The sequence below is a fragment of the Vulpes lagopus genome, chromosome 11 (genome assembly GCF_018345385.1).
Source record: "Vulpes lagopus strain Blue_001 chromosome 11, ASM1834538v1, whole genome shotgun sequence".
NCBI classification, from domain to species: domain Eukaryota; kingdom Metazoa; phylum Chordata; class Mammalia; order Carnivora; family Canidae; genus Vulpes; species Vulpes lagopus.
Window position 1 is genome coordinate 92473218 of NC_054834.1, and position 24090 is coordinate 92497307.

The 24090-nt window shown below is 44.4% G+C and overlaps 1 protein-coding gene across 3 annotated transcripts in view; it reads right to left on the reverse strand.

Moving 5' to 3' along the window:
* STK39 (serine/threonine kinase 39) overlaps positions 1–24090 on the reverse strand; it is a 291842-nt gene that overhangs the window by 232971 nt on the left and 34781 nt on the right. The gene's annotated exons all lie outside the window — the stretch shown is intronic.

Here is a 24090-nt window from a genome sequence, read left to right on the forward strand (position 1 = left end):
ATAAAGCGACGGGTCTGAGGTCACAGGGACAGGGGACACGAGCTCGGGGCCCTTCCCATCCCTGGCTCCCAGGGTCCTTTAACTTCAGGGCCCTTAAAATGTCTTGGGCTCTTCTTCCAGTTCAGCCCAGACCAAACCCATCCAGCCCGAGCTACTTGAGGGTTTCCACGAGGCGCCGTGACAACTTAGCCGCTCTCGGGGTCTCTGAGCTTCTTTCTGCTAAGCTTGCTCTACAGTTAGAAGAACAGGAATCAACCCGACTATGCCCATGTTGAAAGCACAGATGCCAAGCAACTGATGCAAATGTGTAATTACAACAGCTCTCGGCATTCATACGAATTTCCTATTTCTAAGGTTTCATGATCATTAGCTAATGCACTCGAACTCCTAGGAGACAGAGTCGTGTCATTATCCATATTTTATAAGAGCAAAATGTAGACGTGTAATGATTTGCGGCAGAGCACACAGAGCTCCTAATCCGATTTATATTCCACAGGGGCAAAAAGACCTCTAGGTTAAGGCATCTCACTTCTGTAAAGAACACCAAAAACCTTCTTAGGATCACGTAAATCCTCTACCACTGCAAGAGGCCAAGAGGAGAACCACCTGTGCCCAGGATGGTGCAAAAGGGGGCCCAGATGTGACCATGTACCTTTCTCCTTAAATCTTTTCTTCGACGACTACTTCTCAAATGAGTCACCAAATATCATCAAATGAGGGAGGGGACAGCTTTGGGCAATACAGAAAGGAGATCAATATTAGCTTTCCTTACAGATGTGACAGACAGGCATGACATTTCTGGTGCAAATCAATCCTTTCCCACACCAAGGAAGGGCCCGAGTGGGTGTCTGTCCTTTCTTCCGTCCCATGGTCTCAACACCAGCTCTGGCCCTCTGACCTGGTGTCCCAAGCAAATCCCCCTCTGCTCTGAAACCAGGTCTCCAACTTCAAGACTCCCATTCCAGAAAGTCCAACCTTTCTGGAGAAAGAAAAGCCACATGCGCTAACTGCCCCCTGTGCAGTGGGGGCTTTACTCATGCAATCCTCATTACAAGCCCGTACATTGATTTTATTCCTAACCTCATTTTATATAGGAGAACACTGGGACTTGGAAAACTTGCCCCCGCGGCTAAGTGCCTGGGCTGGGGTCTGAGTCAGGTCTGCCGGACTCTAAGCTTTTCCCTGCTTCCCATATGCCAGAGGCCACGCTTCCTTTCTTCACATGACCTGGCCTTAGAGGACAGAAAAAAAAAAAAAACCTCCTACATGCTTGTACAAAAGAGAAACCACCTAGAGGAAAGAGTCAAGTGAGCCTTACTCTCTAGTTCAAGGAGAGAGTGCTATTGGCAGGGGTTGTTAAAGGGGCCTCCCCGTCCTTAATCTCACTGCCTGCTCCGCGGCTACTATTCCAAGTCCCACCATATCAGTCTTGGCCCTGCAGATCAGAGCATGCTGGGTTCAATCCAAAATGCTCTAGATAACAGAGCCAAATACTACAAAGAGCCCTGCTGATAGCAAAGTGTACTTTCCAGTCAAGGTCTCCAGAACGAGAGGCCATCACTGACTGAGTCACAGAGAAAGTGATAAGTAGCTGGTTAGCGCTGGGCCTGGTACCCAGCAGAGAAATCAACACCCATCTTTGAGGAGCTGCTGATGGGAAGTCATTCTCAGCTCTACCTGTTGTAAATCTTCCAATTCCAACCCCCCCACTCCATCCTTAATCCACATCCCTGAACATTTTCAAAGCAGTGGAAATTAAAAGCAGAAAAGATGAGGGATCCCTGGGTGGTTCAGTAGTTGAGCCTCTGCCTTTGGCTCAGGTCGTGATCCCAGGGTTCTGGGATTGAGTCCCACATCGGGCTCCCTGCATGGAACCTGTTTCTCCCTCTGCCTATGTCTCTGCCTCTCTCTCTCTCTGTATGTCAATCACCAATAAATAAATAAATAAAATCTCTTAAAAAAAAAAAAGCAGGAAAGATGAAAACAAATTCCCATAACACAAGTGCCTGTATAAGATGGGGCTGCCTCCCATAGCCAGGCAAATCCTTGACTATAAAGTCTCCTGACTTCCACAGACACATGCAAGAACACGGACAAAAACAAAGAGGTAGCAGTAGAGAAAATCTTTTCTTAGGGCTTCACAACTAGAGAATTGTCATTACTTAACAACTATAACTGAGTAAAGAACAACTGGCAGCTTCCTATCTCTCAAGGGAATAATCCTGGGATTACTGTCACAGCATGAATGCACTTAGCCACTCACTGGACATTTAGGAGACACCACTTGGACCCCAAAGATTTCCCTCAACTACAAGGGAGATCAAAAACAATGAGAGAAGGGCGGGAAGGTTTATGGACCATCAAGTCCAATCCCTAGCTTTATGGATGAGGAAGACAAGGGAAGAGCACTGTCCCCAGAAAGCACCTGGACCTGGACAGACTACCAGCCTCCAAAACTATGCCAAAGAAGTTCCCGTTGTTTGAGGCACCCAGCCCCCAGTGTTCAGCGATGACAGCTCAAGCCGACTAATACAAAAGCCCTTCCGTACCCATTCTAAGGCACTGCTCCACTATCACCCATGGCAAATAATGCCATGGAAATGAGAAGTTCTCAACAACTGCCTGATTAAGTCAACATCAAGATAAGGTGACATTCAACTGAAGGGCCTCGGGCTGGCCACTGGAGCTCCCAATGTTAGCTTAGTAGGACCCTAGAAGAGAAGGTTCAACAGGATTCAACCCACCCCTGGCCACAACTTCCTCTGTGACATTGGGTCCAATTTCCCTATAAATCTCAGTTTCCTTCATGGGCATAGTAAAACCTACGTGTGAGACCTAATAATATCCCTGGAAACATGCGCTCAGTACATGTTAGGCTCTGTCTCTGGAACGCATCTCTGCACCTGCAATATAAAGGAGGTGGACTGGATCTGTCATTTGCACGACCGTCCAGGGGAAAAAGAAGGCAGAGGAGCTCCAGGTCAGTAATAAGTATCATTCTGCTCACAGGAAGACAGTAGGTTTAAGGAGGGAAAAGGAGGGTTAAGTTTGAAAACCAGAAGACTACATGATTCCCGAGGTCAGAGACAGCATAAGGAGTCTGAGTCTAAAATATAAGAGAAGAGAGAGATGCTTGGGTGGCTCAGTGGTTGAGCGTCTGCCTTCGGCTCAGGCTGTGATACCCGGGGTCCTGGGATGGAGTCCCTCATCGGGCTCCCTGCATGGAGCCTGCTTTTCCTTCTGCCTATGTTTCTGCCTCTCTCTCTCTGTTCCTCTCATGAATAAATTGCTAAAATATTTATAAATAAATAAATAAATAAATAAATAAATAAATAAATAAATAAGAATCCAGAGAATTCTAGAATAGCTATGAATTAATATTCTATAGCTAAATTTCTTATTGGTAATGTCCTTTGATATCTAACCTCAAAATTACTTTTAAAAATCTGTCTACCTGGATTGTATGAGTTCATAACCTAGCCCTGCCACATACTAAATGCTTATTCTTCAACGATTGACTTAACTGCTCCATGCCTCAATCTCTTCATTTGTCCGATGGAGAGAATAGCACAGAGCTCACAGGGTAGCTACAAGGATCAAATGAGTTAATACGTGGAAAGCCCTTGGAACTGTGCCTAATACATAGGAAGCACTAATTAAATCTTAAGTTAGTATTACTTCTCAGTGAAATCCCTCCAAGTCAACTGGTGTCCTGCCAATTTGTTGTTTTAATGCTACATATTTCATGATGTTGGCGTACCATAACTTACTCAGTCCTTCTTCTGTTGATCAGTCTTCTCTTTATTTCCAGTTTTCCCTCCAATACAGATAATGTAGCAATAAACATCTGATACTTTAAAATATATATATTTGTCCATAAGAACTTTCCTTTATGTTAAAGTTAGGACACGGTCACTGTCCAGTGACCTCTTCTCATAAATGTCAGGAATTTAAAAACAAAATAGATATTAGCCTATAACATGAATGGTGGCCAGTGGAAGAAAGCTGTCATCACATCCTACCTAATTGAGGAGCACCAAGCCAAAACTTTTAATAAGAGTTTGCCCATCTCTTAGCACATGAAAGGATTCCTTAATTATGCTTATCTGTCCTTTCTCAGTGCAGAGTGTCCAGAGCTTTTTTGGATGTGTTGGTTGGTGGTGGATAATTAACAAAATAAATGGCTCTGTCCAGCCAATGACTTCTTCCAATTCTCTCTTTACCCAACTTACCATATGTGTTGTACCTATAACATGTGTCCAACCTCAAGCCCATAAGGCCAGTCAAGGTCACATGAGAGCCAGAAGCTGGCCAGTGTGGGAATGAACACATCTGTGAGCTCTGTAGGGACACAGCTGCCACTCTGCCTCTGCTAATGTCGCCATGTAAGATTGCTCACCTAGTATGGCAAGATTCTGATTTTTGCAGAAAAACAGAAAACTCAGAATTTTGTTTGTAATCTAATATGAAAAGATTAGCAATTACTTATTTTTAAATAAAAAGCACTGTGAGCCACATAAAAGTTGCCACAGGCTGTATTTTGCCTCCCTGTATAACTACTATTTGGCTTCAAAGGTGTACCCTCCTTACGTGATGGTCCAATTTTTGAACTATTTATTAGCTTACACATAAGGTGTTGCCATTCTTTTAGATCAAAAGTGATCACATTTCCTACAATTCAACATAATATACGTACCCTCTCAGGACATGGGCCCAAACTGATTTACGACACATTGCCATGTTGCCATCCACCTTATTCCACTATTTCCCACAAAGAGAAAACTATCAGGGCTATTTTCCTGTCATTTGGTACGTTCTACGTGAAAGGAACAGCACAATAAACTCTCAAGTCAAACACAAGGAACAGAAACAGGGAGATAGGTGTTATATGCAATTCACTGTATGGATTCCCTAACAAAACAGACCCTCCTGCCTATCCCTTCTGGATAAATGGCACACAGACTGTGTGTGCACACGGGACAGGGCACAGCAAGGCCACGTTTCTTGAGGTCCCCCTGAGTGACCTGGTTTCTGTTACAACCAAGCTGGCAGAGTTATGTCCTTCTGCCTCCATCAAAAGAACCAGTCGGTGGCCCCACCTTCTGGGATTTGCTGGAGCAGAGTCAGAGCTCATACGAAATAAGTAAATGAAGATGAGGGTGAGGTAGAGAAATGGCCACTGAGCATATATGCTCACATTTCACCACTGACCTGCACAAACTCCCTTACCTGGGAGACCCCGGCTTGTTGAAACCTTTAGAGGTCACAGATGTCACCAAAGGAAAGCAGCACTTGTATGTAACTCAGCAAAAACCATCTGATAATGCCACAGGAAAACAAAAAGTAGCCTGGGGATCTGATTGTAAGAGAGATAGAGGGGAACCACGATGTAGAATCAAATTGAAATGAACGTCAATAAATTCACCTTGGACCTCAAGCTACATCTAAAGCAACAATTAAAAAAAAAAACCAAAACAAACATTAAAAAAACCCAAAACCCTACATTACACTTACTGAATCCAGAAGGTACACGGATTAGGATTATCTGATATAAATAAAACCAATAATGAATATTGCAGGAGTACACATAAATTCTAGGCACCTGGTTAGGGGGGACTGGTAAATACGTGATAAGGAATTCTTAAAAACAGATTCTAATTTCCATCAAATTCAACGTGATTAATATTGGGATTTATTCCCATTTTTTGTTTTCTTAAGGATATACAGGTCAAAAAACTGCTTTGCAAATATGATTACTTGCCAGTTAAAAAAAAAATACTTCATTAGTCCGCAGAGCATTAGACCCCTAGAAGCTGAAACTGTGCTCTAGGATCCTAGTCCTAATGCTGACACTAACCAACGTGAAACTTGGAGGAAACAGCTCTGTCTGTGAACGTGCATTTATTTGCTAAGAATAAGAACATCCTCGGACACCTGGGTGGCTCAGCGGTTGAGCATTTGCCTTTGGTTCACGCTGCGATCCCAGGGTCCAAGATCAAGTCTCGCATGGGGCTCCCTGCGTGGAGCCTGCTTCTCCCTCTGCCTGTGTCTCTGCCTCTCTCTCTGAGTCTCTCATGAATCAATAAATAAAATCTTTAAAAAAGAAAAAAAAAAAAAGAACATCCTATATTGATGGGGCAGGGGTGTTTGACGACTAGGCCCAGGGACTGGCGAGGACTCCCCTGAGACGCTGCTTCCTCCTCCAACAACCCCGAGCAGGGTCAGTCATTTCCTCTCTGCTCCCAAGGACCCGCTGCAGCCTGAGTCGGGCACTTACACCAGGATCACGGAGCCGTCCTGCCCCGGCCTTACTACTCCCGGAATCAGTGTTTGCTAAGTGAATAATAAAACTCACGTCAACCCATCCCCAGGGGAGGCTCCCTACACACGGGGAGGTGAAGCTGTGTTCTACGCGAGGAGCAGGAGGCCCTGGCAGGCGCTGCAATCTAGAAGCAAGGAGGAAGAGCAACCTTCCTCCACATGTTCTCTCTGCCATGCTGCTGCGTGGTTTTAGGTAGGTAGTTGGTGGACGTGGCAGTGAACTTCAAGAACAGGCCTAGGGAGGCCATCTGCCTGAAGGCGTTTCTGATCTGTGGAACATCTGTTTTAATTTTACAGTCAAATGTCACAGGAAAGGTCATACTGTGGAAGGAAAGGAAGAGCTGTGTTCCACCAGAATGGGTTGGGAACCTGAGCTTTTAAAACCCGAATCCTCTGGCCACCGCTTGGCATGTAGCAGCCACGCAAAATGAGGCGGGCTGATATAGTAGGGCCTCTGATGGTTCCACCTGAGTGTAAAGCAGGGACACAAAACAATCTAACAGCGTGAAGAGGTGACAGGAGCCATCGGCCGCCCTCTGAATCCATCGCAGGAACCACTGCGTCAGGCCCTGGGCTGCAGGAGGCACATGTTCCTACAGAGCAAATTTTGAATTTGATATTTATTCAAAGGTCGTATTCAAGGCCTTGCCCCCTCGCAAACTCCAAACCCATGACCTGGCAGGACTGAAAAACTTCCTGTTCTGCTCTGAGGGGGGCAGTTCAATCCCTCCTAGCAAAACCCACTCGTTCTGCTGATTAAATCAACCAAACAGAAGCCAACATTCCACAGAGGAATGTCCATTGCTATTCATACAGATAAACAGATACACCCACTGGTGAAGGCCAAAAGACACAAGTGTCCTGGTTCTAGCAGGGGGTTCTAACATGGCGCCTCCTGCTCCTCACCACCCCAACCTTAAGCCACCCTGGGAAAGGCCGCAGATACAAGAAGGAGAGCTTGTCTCTACCCCGAGGTCCGTTCCCATTCATCCCATCTCATGCCACATGCATATTACCTCTGTATGAATAAGAAAAAGGTATCCCTCCGAATGGACAGGAACCCGGATGTGGGAAGCCTGACAAGGGGGTGACGCATGACTGGGGGGAAAGCACCTTTCTCCCCATTAACTGCATCACAGCTCACTGGGCTGCACGAGGGCTGGCTGGTCAGCCTCTAGGGGAAACGTACAGCCTCGGTGCAACCAAGATTAGCATACCCAAAGCACCCCTCCTGTAAAAACCAAAATAAATTTGCTTCCAAGCCCCAGGACAACAACCACAGACCTAAGAAACAGCCCCAGGAGAAGGCCCTGGATTGGGGTAGATTTTCTCAAAGTCTCTGAGACAGAGTACCTACATCAGAAACACCTACAGTGTCTGTTTCAAAAACAGATTCTTGGGCCCATATCCAACCTACTGAATCAGAATTACTAAAACTGGAGGCCTGATGTATGGTTGCTTGTTGGTTTTTTAGAGAGAGAGAGAGAGAGAGAGAGAGAGAGCATGCACATGAGCACAAGCAGACAGGAAGGGCAGAGAGAGAGAGAATCTTAAGCAGGCTCCACACTCAGCTTGGAGCCCAACATGGGGCTCAGTCTCACAACCCTGAGGATCATGACCTGAGCCAAAATAAAGAGCCGGATGCTCATCCGAAAGGACGGATCACCCAACTGAACGACTCAGGCACCCCACCGATACTGTGTAGTTTTAATAGGCCTCCCCAGTGATTCCCCCTATACTCTCAAGTTTGAAAACCACAGTCTCTGAGTGTCAGCTTGCCTCTCCCTTCCCCTGCCAGGACACAGGAAGATTTATCAGTTAGGGGCTAGTTGGGAAAATCAAAACAACACTAGCTACCACAACAGGTATTATTGGATATAGAGAAGTAGTTCAGTGTCAGAGAGCTGAAAAGGTTAAGTAATAGGGTGAAACTGTGGGAGCAGCTCCCACCCCCGGGGCAGGGGCAGGGGAATCAAAGGGAGGAGCTGGGGTTATGGGAACCCAACGGCAGAGAGGAGACCCACAGAGCTGGGAGCAGACCTCTTGAGGAGCAGGTGCTGGCACCTTGGGACCCTCCGTGAGGGCCCACGTGGGGCTGGGACTCAACCTCATGAGGATGGCCAAGCGATGGACTCTCTGAGGGGTGCCAGGAGGCTGGTTCTAGGAGTAGCAAGGAGCTGGAGACAGGAACCAACGGCTGCTAGCAGAGTGAAAGACCCTTTCTGGAATGAGGCTGAAAAGCACAGCAAGCAAATGGAGCGAATCGTGTCCTTTCTGCCTCCTCCAGCCCCCCAGAAGCCCTCTAGCAGCCCCATCAGCAGAGTTTAACAGGGAAGCAGCAGGCAGAGGAGGAACGTGGTTTGCCGAGCAACAGCCCAAAACACAAGGCAGTCTAGAGAGTCTGTCTGGTGCCTCAAGACAACCACTTAATAAAGAGCCAAGGGAGTATGATGTCCATCAGCTCTAACAAGGGGTTGCTGTCTATCCCAAGCTCCACCTAGCGAGGGCCAGCCTAGCTCTTTTCATTCTCCTTCACTCTGTTTTTTTTTTCTTCACTCTCTTTTCAAACACAAGTTCCTAAAATGGCCCCTTTTAATATCTAACACTCCCAAAATGTTTATTCTGCACGTACAACCCCAGTCCAGCCCCATTCGACTTCCTTTTGGTCACGTAGTAGTTATGAGTGGGGGGTCTAGGGCCAGGCAGCCCTCCTAGCAATGTGACCTTGGGCAGGTTGCTTTGCACCTCGATGCCTTGGTTTCCTTAATTATAAAAAGGAAATGGCAATTGTAGCTACCTCACCGGATGGCTGTAAATATTACATAATACACACAAATACAGCAATACAAATGAGCATGCCGGGCACATAAGTGGTTAACTATGTTCTGACTTTATTATCAACAGTATGATTATCCCAGACACCTGGGCAAAAACTAGAACTAGGTCTACTAGAAGTTTCTTTAAAAAAAAATGCTTTTTTTATCCTTCTGCCCTGGGATCACCTCTGCTCCCACACAGCCCCACTTCTTAGTTCCCGTGAAGTCCACCTCTTCCAACCCTACTCCCCGGGGGCCAGCACTGACAGCTAATTTTTATACGACAATGACTGGGTGTCCAGAAAAGTATGCAGGGAAATGATCCCCTGTTCAAGACCCACTTCTCTGGTAATTATCCTAGGCTACCACATCCATGAAGCAGCAGGTAACTAAAACAATTCCCCTAGCTCAAGGACAGAGGGGGAAATGTGCACTGGTGGTCATACCAGCCACCTCCCCCCCGACCTCTCCCCCCGATTTGACTTTGCTCACGATCCCAGTGCTGCCTATCTGGTCCCCCCTGGCAACCTGAGGTTCTCCCCCACGTAACACCTCTACGACAAGGGGTAAGGGACAACCTAAAGGGTAGGGGTCTTCCTGCCCCTCTCTTTTGACACACTCTCACCCAGAAGCAGGGCGGTGAAGCCCCAGGCTGGAAGGACAGCAGAAAAGTCGAGGTGCAAGGGAGAGCCACTTACAGGAACACAAAGGTCCAGTGCGGTGGAGAGCAGCGCCTCGGCGATCTGAGCGGGCCCAGAGCGCAGCTGAGTCAGAAAGATGACGACGAAGCCACCACAAAGGACCCTCCTTGCCACTAGGGCCCTGATGGAAGCACCTGCCAGACCTCACGGTGCCCTCAGCGGGGAGCCTGCAGGACATCAGAACTCTCCCTCCCGTGGTCTTGAGGCTGGGGCCCAAATGTTAGAGGACTAAGTAGGAATTGGAACAAGTGCAGATAGTGCAACGGGTCACCAGGGTATCACATGGATATGCAGATGCTGACTCAGTAGGTGTGGGGTCAGGGCTCCTAGGTCCATGGACCCCACTTTGAATTGCTAGAGGATGGGGAGGGAGCTGACCCAAATTGCCCACAGAGGTTCCAGGTGCCCACCTCCTAACAAAGGAGTAGAAAGTTCAGAAACCTCTTGACCCACCTCCTCGTCCCCGATGGCTGACTGGGGAGGGTGGCCTGAGCCATAGAAAGCAGATGCCTGGGGAGCCTGGGATAAGAGGCACTGACCAGCCTGGGGAAGGGGTTCCCTGGCCTGCAGGAGTCCCGAGGCAGCAACTCCCTCTACAGGAAACCACATTTAGTAATTTTATGTGCATTTAGTTCTTCAAAAATGAAGATTCAACACTCTTCCCCTTAATTTTTATTATTGGATTTTTCAGGTACATTTTCAGAAACTGGCTACAAATGAAAGATGAGGCCAACTCTGCTTTCCTGCCTCAGGAGACAGAGTGTAATTTAATGTCAAAATTATTTCCAGCAACTACGGCTTAAATTAACTTGGGCTCCAATTACCTGGAAATGTATTCCATTAATCCAGAAAACATGATTCCTCAAATATTATAGGTAACTAAGGGTACACACAGCAAACAAAAGTGACCACCAGATCACCGTAAACGCTTTTATTCAACACACATTAAACAATTCAACTTTATAACAGCAATACTGTGTCGAAATTCAACATACACAGATTACCTCGTACAGCATTTCAAGAAAAAGAATTATTATGAATAGTAATTTTGTTCATTGAAACCCCTTTCCTGTAGCGTGAGGCCTAGCTCCCCAGATCTGAGTCCCGCCTCTACCTGGAAGCAGACGTGTATTCTACGGAGGGCTGCGAGGAGTTGCAACGTGACGTGGAGTCACTCATTTATTACTTCTTTTTAATTTTATTTTTATTTTTTTTCTTCTTTTTTAAATAGCTAGGCTGATTTGATTGCCATGTACTTGTTAAAGCAATCTTTTAAGAGAGAAACTCCTTTATCTCCTCTGTTTCATTTACTGACCAAATGATAGAGGCATTTAGGTTTATGTATTTGTTGTCCAGTTGCCGGTTAACCAATGCTTCTACCTTCAATTCTAAGCTCCCAGAAGGCAGTGACCTACACTCTCGGTGTACTGTGTTCACTGCCAAGATGACCCCTCCTGCACATAATTCAATAAAAACCTGTCTGTCGGCCAGGCCCCCAGGTCTAGGCTCCGAGCGGTTACCCCACTTCCTATACTGTATGGACCAAAATCCTGAAAATGCCAGGGTTTCGGATTCAGTCTTCTCATGTGTCGATCAGTTCCACTTTGTTACTCTTCAGCCACTCCAATCCCAGTCAGGAGACCAAGACGGATAGCTAAGATTAATGGGGACGGAGTGGGAAGAAGAACCAAAGCACATGATCTACCATGCATAATAACTGTTAACAATGCCTTCAACACAGGACAATAGCATCTCAAAGTTGAAAAAAAAACCCTTCAATTTACAGTTCATACAATCATATGACTGAGACTCTAAGTTTGTTTATTGTTTCCAAAGACTTTATTGAGCCTCTAAGAATGTGCCAGGCACTACTTAAGGTGCTGGGAAGGAGGCAGAGAGCAAAAAAGTGCGTGCCCTCCAAGAGTTTACATTTTAATTGGGATATCATGCATAGATTCTTTAAAAATCATAAGTAAGAATTTGATTTTGTGGTAAGTGTTATGACAAAATAAAGCAAATATTTTCTCATTTTGTGGTAAGATAACTTGAGCTATGATGGTCAGGGTGGCCTCTCTGAAGTGGTGACATCTGGGCTGATGAGAAGGAGCCACAAAAGATCTGTGGTGTAGAACATACTAAGAAAAGATGCAGCATATGCAAAGGGCCTGAGGCAGAAATGAGCTTGGAGAGCTTGAGGGAGAGACAAAGGTAGTGTGGATGGAGCTTGCTGACAGAAAGGGTAGGTGGGGAAAGAGACAGTCGGACAGGCAGACAGAGAGAGAGCCCTGTTGGTCAAAATAAGTGCTTTGGAGAATTCTGACAAGAACTACTGACATATATTTTAAACTGCTCATTCCAGCTGCTCTGTGGACATAAGGTTATACTGAGAAGCAAGAGCAAATGCAGTGTGACTGGCCAGGGAGTTGCCAGAGATGGGCAGGCACAAATTAGTGATGGCCAAAGCCAGAGTGACAGAAGAGAGGAGGGAGGAGAGTGGCTGGATTAGGGATGTATTTGGAGGTAGAGCTACAGGATTTGCTGATTGACTGGATGTTAGCTAGAGGGGGAGGGGGGCCATTTAGGTGATAAAACTAAATGCATGTTCGCCTCCACTATAATCATCAGTGTATTTTATAATAAATAGGCTTGATTCCTTCTTTACCTTCACCCTTTCTAAAACTCTGCACCAGAGCTATCCCTCCAGCAGAGCATGTGCTGCTCATCCCCCCCCCCCCCCGACAATTTAAAAAGCCTGAGCTACCATGTATTTGTTCAGCCAATCTCCCAGGTCGGGAACAGAGGGGTGAGGATGCAGAGGACGAAGACATGGAAACTAGGCTGCTGCCCGGGCCCCAAGAGCAGGGTGGGTGCTTCCGCACATTCGAGAGATGTTCTCAGGGAAGAATGAAGTGTTCAGTCATTTCCTACAAATGAGTGTTTGTGTGCACTGCCTTCTAAGAAGAAACAGGTTTTAAAACCAAAAACAGAAATATAAATATTTGGTATTTGGAGGCTTTTTTTTTTTCCTGTTCATCCCACTCTTTTTCTTTTGGAGGCTCAAAAGAACTAATTAACCAGGCCAATGAAAGCTTCTTTTTTCCTTAAAATTAAACCATGCTAAATAGCAATGGCAAAGAGTGCTCTGAATAAATTTTTTAAAATCCCATTACCCAAACACAACTATTTTCATGACCGCATAATACACTCTAATCCTTACACACACACACACACACACACACACACACACACACACACAATCACATAGTATAGTCACAATAATTATGGCTCCATGTTCTGCTGTTTGCATTGTGAATTAGACTATAAACATTTTTCATGTTTGTAATTGAATTAGTTGCAACACAACACCCCTCCACGTTATTGAGCCATAAACTCTCGCCTTTAACCTAAGATTAGACATCTGAATCCTCCTTTCTCTTGGTTTTGTATAATTTCCAAGGGATAACCCACCTTTGGGTGCAAATAAAAGCCAAAACAATGCCAAATGCAAAAGCTTCAAGACTCTGATTAAAGTCACTATATTTAGTCACTCATTAAATTGCTTATAAAATCATTTATCTGTCAATGATTTGCCAAACCAAGTGAGTAAAAAGAAATCCATCAATTTCATTCAGGGATTATTTACCTAGGATACCAGAATAAGTCACAAAGCAGAACAGGAAATCGGCTGAACCTGCACCAGAGAGCGTGTACTGATTTTTTTATTGAGTGAACGGAATACGGACTTGGACGACCGTCACCTTCCCTGCGCTGTGATTCTGCCGAAGTCTCAGTCTTCATCCAGTAAGAGTCCACAGATGAAACACTGCAGGAGACGACTCTGAATGCTTTAAGTATAGTTCTACGCTGACAGAGTTCACTGTATTTAGACACATGTGCGTAATTTAGAACCACATAAATATGTAACACCAATAAATGTCATAAAATACCATCCTGTACCCTAAAGGTGTCTTTCCTTTAAGGCTTCCTAACCCCTCAAGGCATGGCCACAAAGTGTCATATGCTCTGCAATTGCCACTTTCCCAGCTGTCCTCCGGATTCTTCACCTCGGCATTGTATTTTAGGCAACGCTAAAAGTAGCAGAGGGGCAGAGGGGCAAGGGGAGCTTTCAGGGGCTTTAGCTTCAGAAGGTATTTCATACATCCCTTGATACCCTGACACTTGAAGGGTTACGCTTGCAGCAGCCACGAGGCTGACACCACTGAAGTTTGCTCTCGGCTTTAAAGGGAAGCCACCAGCAGCCTCTCTGTGAAGATTCTCAAATGCCTTGGACACCAGAATGTCGCCTTTTCCATGTATTTTACACACTGTCCTCAACTTGTGAGTCCCCACCATTTCAAGGGAACGTGTTCAGGAGAACAGGAGATGGCTATCCACAGGTCCCATCAGGACCCCTTAACTCCATCCGGGAAAACTAAGGAAGTTGTTCAGTTTTGCAAACGGTTTCATTTTTCAAAGGCACTGGTGAAAAGGCACCCCTTTAAGGAATTCTATGACGATTCCCTGTATTTTAACATCGTGTCAAGGAAGACTTTCACATCTTCTGCCAAGACTTACACTGAACAAAAACTCTGATAGGACATCCAAATTCTTTGGACAGCTGGTATCCGGCCATATCCAGTATTGCTTGAAAAAATTAAGCTGTCAGCAGGGTCTTGGAAATGTTTGGACTGTGAGAGTATGTGGCTGTCATATTATGTTTCACGATAGTATCTGACCTGCATTACAATTCCTCATATTCTCCAGCAAAAAGCAAAACGAGCAAAAAGGGCCAATGAAATAATGTTTTATCTCCATTCACCTCAGTTTCTCTCTTGATCATTAAAGTTAACACTCCCCTGGCTTTTTTAAAATCTGTGTATCAAAAATTCTATAGCATAATATTTAAGAAGTGGTTAAATACAAAAACGAAAAAAAAAAAACAAGCCATGGAAATATTAAATGGTATGCCACTGGTCTCAGAACTCAGCACACTCTAAATCTACAGGACACGACCATACCCAACTACCATCTTACCCTCAACCCTGAAACAAATGTATTTAAAGGATAACACGAGTTATAATTGGAATTAAAGGGACGCCTGGGTGGCTCAGTGGTTGAGCATCTGCCTTCAGTTCAGCTTGTGATCCCGGGGTCCTGGGATCGAGTCCCACATCAGGCTCCCCATAGGGAGCCTGCTTCTCCCTCTGTCTGTGTCTCTGCCTCTCTCTGGGTCTCTCATGAGTAAATAAAATAAATAAAAAATAAATAAAGTTGGAATTAAAGAAACCCCATTCACTTAAGAAAAGTCTTTCTTTCTCATCTTCTATCACCATTTAAGCAGTACACATTCACCTTTTATTTTTGCACCAGCTTATAAGTAATCATATTTTCCCTACTTGGTTTCATGATGATGAAGTCGACAGAAACGTCTACCTGCCGTGGGCTCGAGGACCCAACGTTATGGGACAGAACAATGACATCCTGCTGCTCGGGAGACCAGGACATACCAACTAGCATCTTATCTGTGGCACTGAGACCAGCCCAGGACAACCTGACTCTTTGGTCTGCACGCTTTTGATGTAAGATTCACATTCAGTTTCAAACTCAATAAATTCATGTGACAGGACTTTAAAGAGTTGGTTTGGCTGCGAGGGGGAAGGAGAGATGCCAACAAGGAGTTAAAACTTTAAAGGCATGTTCACATGGTTTACATTTCCCAAGGACACTCCCCAGTTGACTTTTAATTTTTACCTCACACTTTCATTTATTAAGTAAATGACGGAAATTCCTTCTGAGATTTTCTTTTTAAATATTTTGGATTCGCAGCCACCCGCAGAGGCCAGGCCTCAGGCTGGCAGCAGGACACTGCCCAGTGGGAAGGCGCGGGGACGCACACCCAGCACGGAGGGCTTTCTCTGCAGACACATGCAGCCCAGGAGAAGCACCAAGATGTATCTCTGGGCAAACCAGGGATGTTTATTTGGTCCTTCTGTCAAGAAATTACAAACACTCATTTCAGGACTTAGCAAGCTCTGGTCACCACAGGCCCACTCAGGGACCAGTGAGCCAGCCTCCCACCCTCCAACCTTTTAAAGAGTTGTAGGAAGAGACTCCTTAAAATACTAGTACAGGGACTATTCTAGGTTGCCAGGCACAATTCAGTGAAAAAAGAGAGAAACCAGAATAATTTGCAAATGGACCGAATCTGGTCGATTCTATCTCGTTCTTAAAGGAATGCAGTTTGAAGGTGGGAGAAATCCCATCCACCTTATACTTCTTTTTCCCCAAAGCTGCCTAAAACCCTCGTTGAGAATAAACACCACCTATCCTCCAACCTGCCCCTCTCACCCCCCAGATCACAAGTCTAGCAGCCAATGAACAAAGAGATTTTCCCAGCCTGGGTTCCTGAATTGGTTCCCAAAAGACTTAGGACTGAATCAAAACAATCTTCAAGGAGACCATCCAATAAAAAGATATCTCTAGTTGCCATTAAAGCAAGAACAAAGAACAGTTTTGTCCTGCTTCAAAGAGCTCTAACAGATTACCCTCTACCAATGGCCCCAGAGAACAGAAAAGAGCCTGAGAAGGGCTTCCCGGGAAGACAGAGGGCCCTCCTCAGTGCTCGCCCAGCAGCACACAGCCAGGATCCAGCCCGTGTCCACCTGCAAACCGCCTGTTATCAGAACCACCTGAGTTACTGTGAATAAGAAAAATGCTGGGATTTGGTCAAACTTCCCAAATGGAATCTCTGGGGGTGCAGCCTGAGGACCCACATTCTTCAACAGGCTCCCCAGGAACTCTTCTGCAAAATCAAGTCTGAAAACCACCAACAAACTCAAAACTAACCTCTGCAGATCTCCCAAAGTTCTGACTCTCTTCTCCAACACAAACCATGGGCAGAGTAAATTAAATCACCACGTCCCTCCACTGACTCACAAACACTAATGATCATTCATATATAGTCCCCTTCACTTTTACTCTGAATAACCCTAGGAAGTATTTCACCCCCATTTTCTGCCTGAGGAAACAAAGACTTGGGTCAAACTCCCTAAGTAACAGAGTAAAGATTTGTATCCAGGTCTCTTCTGAAGTGGAAATGTTTTCCTTCCATGTGACTCTCTCTGATAAGAGGGGGAAGTAACTAACCATTTTCTTGTTCTCCTACTGGTCATTTACATAGCCTTCCCCCCCAAATTCCACCCCAAAGATAACCACATCCATCATATGCAGCAGCGTCCAAACTGCTAGAACGTTCTCTCTGAATCAGGTTACTACAATTTAACAGACTCATAAAAAATTTTGGAAAACATCTGGAGAGATTAAAAAGAGAGAAACGAGGCCATAAGACAATTTTAACAGCTGAGATTAGGCTGGGAGAATAAGAACATATGCAGAAGATGGTGAGTACACACTTTCATCTCCACTTCAGAGCAACTAACTGAAGCATAAGGGACAAGTTAGATGAGCAATGAACTTTCTGATGGAGAACATTATAATAATGGCATGAAGGTTAGATAATGCCATGGATGGGAAGATTTAAAAAAAAGAATCCATCTATCTAGGGCAGGGTTTTTCAAACTTTGGACATTGAACATCCCAGAAGATACAGGAAGAGAAGGCCAAAATCTCCCTCATTTGACAACCATAGCTCTAAAGAGTCAGAAGGTTTCTGCCTACAAGAGGGAAGAAAGCCAAGTGAGGTGGGGAAGAAACCAGATGTCCTTTCCCAAGTATCAAGGTCGTGGCCAACCCAGTCATTGACAAGTGAAACTGAGGGAAAAATCGAAGAACCCAGATTACCCAGAAACCGGATGATCCACTGCCCTCTTTCAGGAAAACAATAAAAAGGAAGAAATGGAGATAAAAGAACGGAAGAGGAATCACTTTGTCTTACGGGGCCCAGTTATGTAAAACCAGGGCTCCACAGACCTCAGTTCCTAGGACGGCCTTCTAGTCGAGGTTGGGTTTACGAGAAAGGACATGTCACAGCCATCACCAATGTCAGAGCTGAGGCCTCTTATCGTTTTAAATGGTGTTGACGTGACACCGAGACTGAACACTCTGGAATGTGAAACATGGGAAGAGAAAAAGAAGGGAGAACACAGAGCCCTCTCTCTCTTCGAGGCCCACAGCCACTTGAAACCAAAGAAAAGGTTATAAGATTCGGAGAATCAATGTGTGTTCTTGAAATGCTTGTGAAAGGCACCGCGTGCTTGCACAGCAGAACAACTACAGGAGTTCCAGGAGGTCTAACAGGGACAGGCGACTTGTCAATCGGCAAGTACACAAGGTGCTACAACAGAACCCTACAGAAAGCCAAGGTCACCACACCAGGCCTTGCACCGTGGGGCATACAGCTTAAGGCAACTTTATAAGTGGGCGCTGAAAACATGCCAACGAGAGGTGTGGTCTGTGCCTGCCAAGGTTGTCCCTTGCTGACCCCTCAACATTTCACCATCATCACCAAAATGAAAGAATCTGTCACTCAAATAGGAAGGCCAGGTAAACCGACAGGAAATCTATCCAGAGCAGAAGCGAGAGCGACCCAATCTCCCGCCAGGGAATCCGAGGTGGAAGATGCATGGAAAGCACGATCCTGGGTCTAGAGGGCAGCTGGGCGTCTGGGAGTCCACCACCCCACCTGGAGGCCAGCAGTGCTTCTCCTACCAGCAGGGTCACTCCACCATTCACTATTCACCAAGCACAAGAGCGGTCAGGTCAACAAAAGAGAGAAATGCTAGCCCTTCGAAAGATTTTCACTGTCCCCACACTTAAATCTGATTAGACATAAAAGCAGTTGAGAGAGAAGGAGATCATTCTTCCTGGTTCTTTATTTGCCACTTCAGATGCTAATGATGCATACATACTTTGCTCCAAGGCAAATTTTAAATCCCTGGATGTCCTTTCTCACTACATCCAACAAATTTCTTTGGCAAGTTTTCTAGGCTTTCCTTTGTGTGTGCTCAGGAAATACAAATTCTTTGAATAATGGTGTAAACCAAACATCATTAAGCAATATACTGCACGGAAGTTTACTTTGAAATGCATGGAAAAAGCACTAAGATGGATTGATGGGTGGACAGAGGAGGTGGACAGATGGATGAGTGATAAAGCAAGTATGGTAAAGCATTAATGGTGGATTATAGGTGATGGATTTGTGAGTATTCACTGTAAATTTTTCTAACTTTGCTGCATGTTTGAAAATTTTTCATAAGAAAATACTGAAAGCAATTTTTAAGATATATGTATTTTTAAGAGAGAGAGAGAGACAGACAGCATGCATGTGTGTGCCAGGAGTAGGGGCAGAGAAAGAGAGGGTCTTAAACAGACTCCCACGCTGAGCATGGAGCCAGACCGACCTGGGGCTCAGTCCCATGACCCTGAGATCACAACCCGAACTGACACTAAGAGTCAGATGCCCAGCTGACACCACCATCCAGGCATCCCTTGAAAGCTATTCTTACATAAACCTGCAGCATTTATCTTGGAAGAATATGTAATGACAGGGGGAAAATCAATAATATATTTAATAGAAATAACAGATTATAAAACATCATGTACAATATAATACCAATTTTGTGAATATATAGCAAACACCAAAATACTATTTTCTCTTTTGGAGATGGAATTATGGGTGACTTTTCTCTGCTTCTTGTGCTCTTCCTACATTTTCCATTTTTTCTTCAATGAGCATGTATCATGTTACAATTAAAGGAATTACTTGGTAATATTAAATTTAAAAAAACAACATCTCTAAAGCCAAATTTAAATTACTTACTATTGAGAATTATATAGATGGGAAGTTTTGTTACAGTGGGGTTTTTTTTATATATACAGGTTCACTTCCCACAGTAGCAGATTTTAGAAAAGCAACTCAGCAGAAGACAATCCTGCTCTTGACAATGAAGACAACAGGGAAATGGGTTTTAGCACTCAGTTCCTTTCAAGCACATTTTCAAGTCAAAGCTCCCAATTCAAATAAATCCTACCTGCCCTATAACATCCATCTGGTTTACCACCAACGCAAAGCACACTCCCTGACAGCAATGTTCTCATGAGGGCCTCCTTCAGTCTCCAGAAAAGTCCACAGCTGGCACATCTACCCATGTTTTTGTCCAGGGCACACTTCCCAGCACAAACACAAAGATACACCTGATGAGTTAAGTGTTGTAGCAGAAATGAGATCAAGACTTGCTGCTGGGCCGACTCTGAACAAACTACATGACCCCTAACTCTAAAACGAGAGTACTTGTCTCCCATACTGAAGTCTCTCTGCATTCTTTAACATTTTACAGTGTTACAGATCTATGGAACAGACACCTCACATTCCACTCAGTTCTACAAGAGAATAAAGGAATAAAAAAAACCAAGAGTTTTCTCAAGGATATATTTGAGGATCCAACGTTCAAAGACAGTGATCAATCCAAGGTGGGTACGGAGGGAAGAGAGAATTCACACACATCTCCAAGCTTCTCATGATGCCGTTCCAAGGGAATGGAAACACCAACTCCATTAACATGAATTGGGATCCACAATATGAGCATAACCCTAAGTAAATCCACTGACTTTATCAGATTCCAACTTCCGGAGAGACTCATTTAATACCCTTTTACCTTACCCGGTACAACTTCCTATGTGCAAAACCAGTCAGAAAGCTGTGAGCCTTGCAAGCAGCTGAGCACAGGGAAGTGAAAGCCACCTGCTCGGCTATATAAATGACCGAGGTTGGATTAAGCACTCCTCTTAGTACTCACGAACTGCTACTGGTAATCTTTTATGCCATTTGCATTGCTTTCATTATTTCTTTAATTTTCTTTGTTGTTACTGCATTAAAATTTCAATTACGGGGATCCCTGTGTGGCTCAGCGGTTTGGCGCCTGCCTTTGGCCCAGAGTGCGATCCTGGGGTCCCGGGATCGAGTCCTGCACCGGGCTCCTGACATGGAGCCTGCTTCTCCTTCTGCCTGTGTCTCTGCCTCTCTCTCTATCATGAATAAATAAATAAATCTTTAAAAAAAATTTCAATTACATAAACAGTGAGAATCATCTATATACCCTAACTGGGGAAGTAACAGTACTATTTCAAGAGTACTTATAGTTTCCAATGTAGGAGAATTCACCCAAATAGGTGGACTATTTTATAAACACATTAGAGCCCTCTCTTCTTACATCTCATTTTTACTCAATTTAACCCTTAATTAAGCACCTATTACTTGCCTATTACACAATGAAGCAAGGCAGCAGACACAGCAATGAGTGAAGAATACCTACTGTCCTGGGGGATGTTGAGTCTCAGTACATACATATATGTACACACACACACACACACACACACACACACACACAAATAATACAAATGCCAACAGAGATCAAAAGTGCTTTGGCAGCTCAGGGGAGTGTAGACAGCCCCCAACTTACGATGGTTCTGCTTAACCATTTTTCAACATTACAATGGTGTAAAAGCAGTATGCATTCAGGAGAATCCATACTTTGAATTCTAAATTTGGATCTTTTCCAGAGCTAGGGTTATGTAGCAGGATACTCTCTCATGATGCTGGGCAGTAGCAGCTGCAGCTCCTGGCAGCCATGCCATCATGAGAGGAAACAACCAATACACTCACACCCATTCTGTGCTTCACTGTAAAGTATTCAGTAAATTACAGGAGATGTTTAACACTTTGTTATAAATAGGCTTTGTTTTGATCTTGCCCAACTGTAGGCTATTGTGTGCATTCTGAACACATTTGAGGTAGGGTACGCTAAGCTATGGTGTTTGGTAGGTTAGGTGTATTAAATGCATTTTCAGCTTGCAGTATTTTCAATTTATGGTGGGTTTATTGAGATGTAACCCCGTCATAAATTGAGAAAGATCTGTAAATTGTATCCACTGCTTGGTGAAATAAAGAAAAAGTCTTTGTGAAAGAATTATTTTAAATAATTGCCTTGAAATGTGGGAAATGTCAATAATACTGAACATAACTTATCATTTATGGAGCAATTATAATGCACCAGGTGCTGCAGTATTTTGCATACATGACTAAACACTAAGAATCTCAGGAGGCAGCAATGTAGCTCCATGTTTCAGATAAGGTCACTGAGACTTGGAAAGTGACTTGTCCAATGCCAAAACAGATGGTCACAGGTATAGGCTTCAAATCCAGGTCTGCCTACTTCCCAAAACCATGAAGGGAAAACAGAAAAAAACTGTTGAGGGGTCCCTGGGGGGTGGCTCAGTCTGTTAAGTATCTGCCTTCGGCTCAGATCATGATTCTGGGGTCTTGGGATAGAGTCCCAAGCTGGGCTTCCTGCTCAGCAGAGAGCCTGCTTTTCCTTCTCCCTGCCCCCACTTGTGCTCTCTCTTGCTATCTCTCTCTCAAATAAATAAATAAAATCTTTAAAAAGATAAAGAGAGAAAAAAAGAAAGAATGAATGAAAGAAAGAAAGAAAGAAAGAAAGAAAGAAAGAAAGAAAGAAAGAAAGAATGGCTGAGAAGAAAAAATAAGGATGGGAAAGGCAAGATCTAGAGATGAACCAGAACAGTAAACACTCACACCTGGCTCCTGGTCTGAGCCAGTAGGTCCCTTCTCTGTGGATGTCCTGGGTATAGTAGCAGAAGTATGGTCACACATTCTAATGTCAGTGTCAAGTAATGAACACTCTTGGAAAAAAGATCATAGAAAGCCAGTGTCCTCATCATGTCTAATACGCATGAGTACAGTCTCCTAATCCTGAGATTTAAAAAACAGTATTAATATGCATTTTTTACACCTCACCACCTAGGCTCTGGCCAAGACAACCTGTCATCGACATTTAAGGATGTCCTAACTTACAAGATCACATCACCCTAAAATGACCAATCGACCAAGTGCAAATACACTTTCAGAAACAGATGTCAACACGGCATGAAAATCAACAACAGAACCTTTCTGCCTTTCCTGACAGTACCAATCTGCAATCACACACGTGTGACAGACCCACCATCTCTATCTCCTTCCTCAGCACAAAAGCACTGTGTTGCCTTGCAATAGACAGGGCAGATGGATGCCTGGGCCGTGAAATGGGAGCAGTGCTGAGTGACTGCCAATCACAGAGGCGGGGGAAAGCTCCAGCAGCTCCTGTGCTCCGTCAACAATCAGACCACGGCCCACAACGGCCCAGGGAACACTAAGCTGCTGCAGGAAGGAGAGCTGACGTGGGGCATCTCCCAGATTCTCAGAAGTGCACCTCGGGTTGTGATTTGGGCCTGTTTGCTACCGCACCATATGTTACTACACCATAGCCCAGCCTCGCCTGAGAAAACAAGCTTCGGGACATCAAAGGGCACCAAAAATCCACCTGAAATCAAATTCTCCACCTTTTTCCACCTGAATCCAGAGAAGCCTACATACCTTCTATTTTGGTTAACCTCTAAAAATCTGCTCCTCTCCTTTGCATCCCCAGGCCTGGGTGAAGAAATTGCAGAGGCAGTTTAATAAATTTTTCTTGATGGTGATGAAAATCTTAAGCAAAGTCAAATGAATTTTAATAAGTTAGACTTTAAAAAGAATGATGGAAATTCTTGAGAGATCACAGAAAACACGTTTATTGGGGGGGAATAAAGGCTCAATCATGAAGCTCAGTGTCTACTTAGATACATACCATTTCACTTGCTATAACATACTAACATAATTGAAAAAAATCTCAATTCCCACCCATGCTGCAAGGGCATGACAATTGTAAGACATCAAAGCGGATAAAAGAGGCATATAAATGTGCCGATATTTTTGCAAGGATTAGATCACCACTACTCAGAACATACTAGAAACTGATACTCTTCACAAATACTACCCACAATTGTAAAAATTAAAAGCTTAAACCCACAGAATTGTAATGCAAATATCAGAAGTTCACTTCAAAGGTCACTTCCCACCATTTTTTCCCACCCCTTCTTGAAAAGGGCCCACACATGAAGGCCAAGAGAATTGCTATGAAAGGAAATACAGGTTGTGGTTCCACACCAATGTCTAGCTTAGACGTACTGCAAATTTCATTACCAGCTCCCAGAGCATACAAGCTACACAGAAACAGCAAGCCACACACACAAGCCTGAAGGTTTATCTACTAGTTAAGCAAACTGTCACTCTTTGAAAAATGGATCTAAAATCCACACTCAGAAAAATCTTTAGCCTCCTTTTTGCTCTCTCTGAGAAAGCAGGGAAGGTTTTCTTTTTATCTGAAGGGCAATCTACACAAAACGATATGCAATTTGATTAT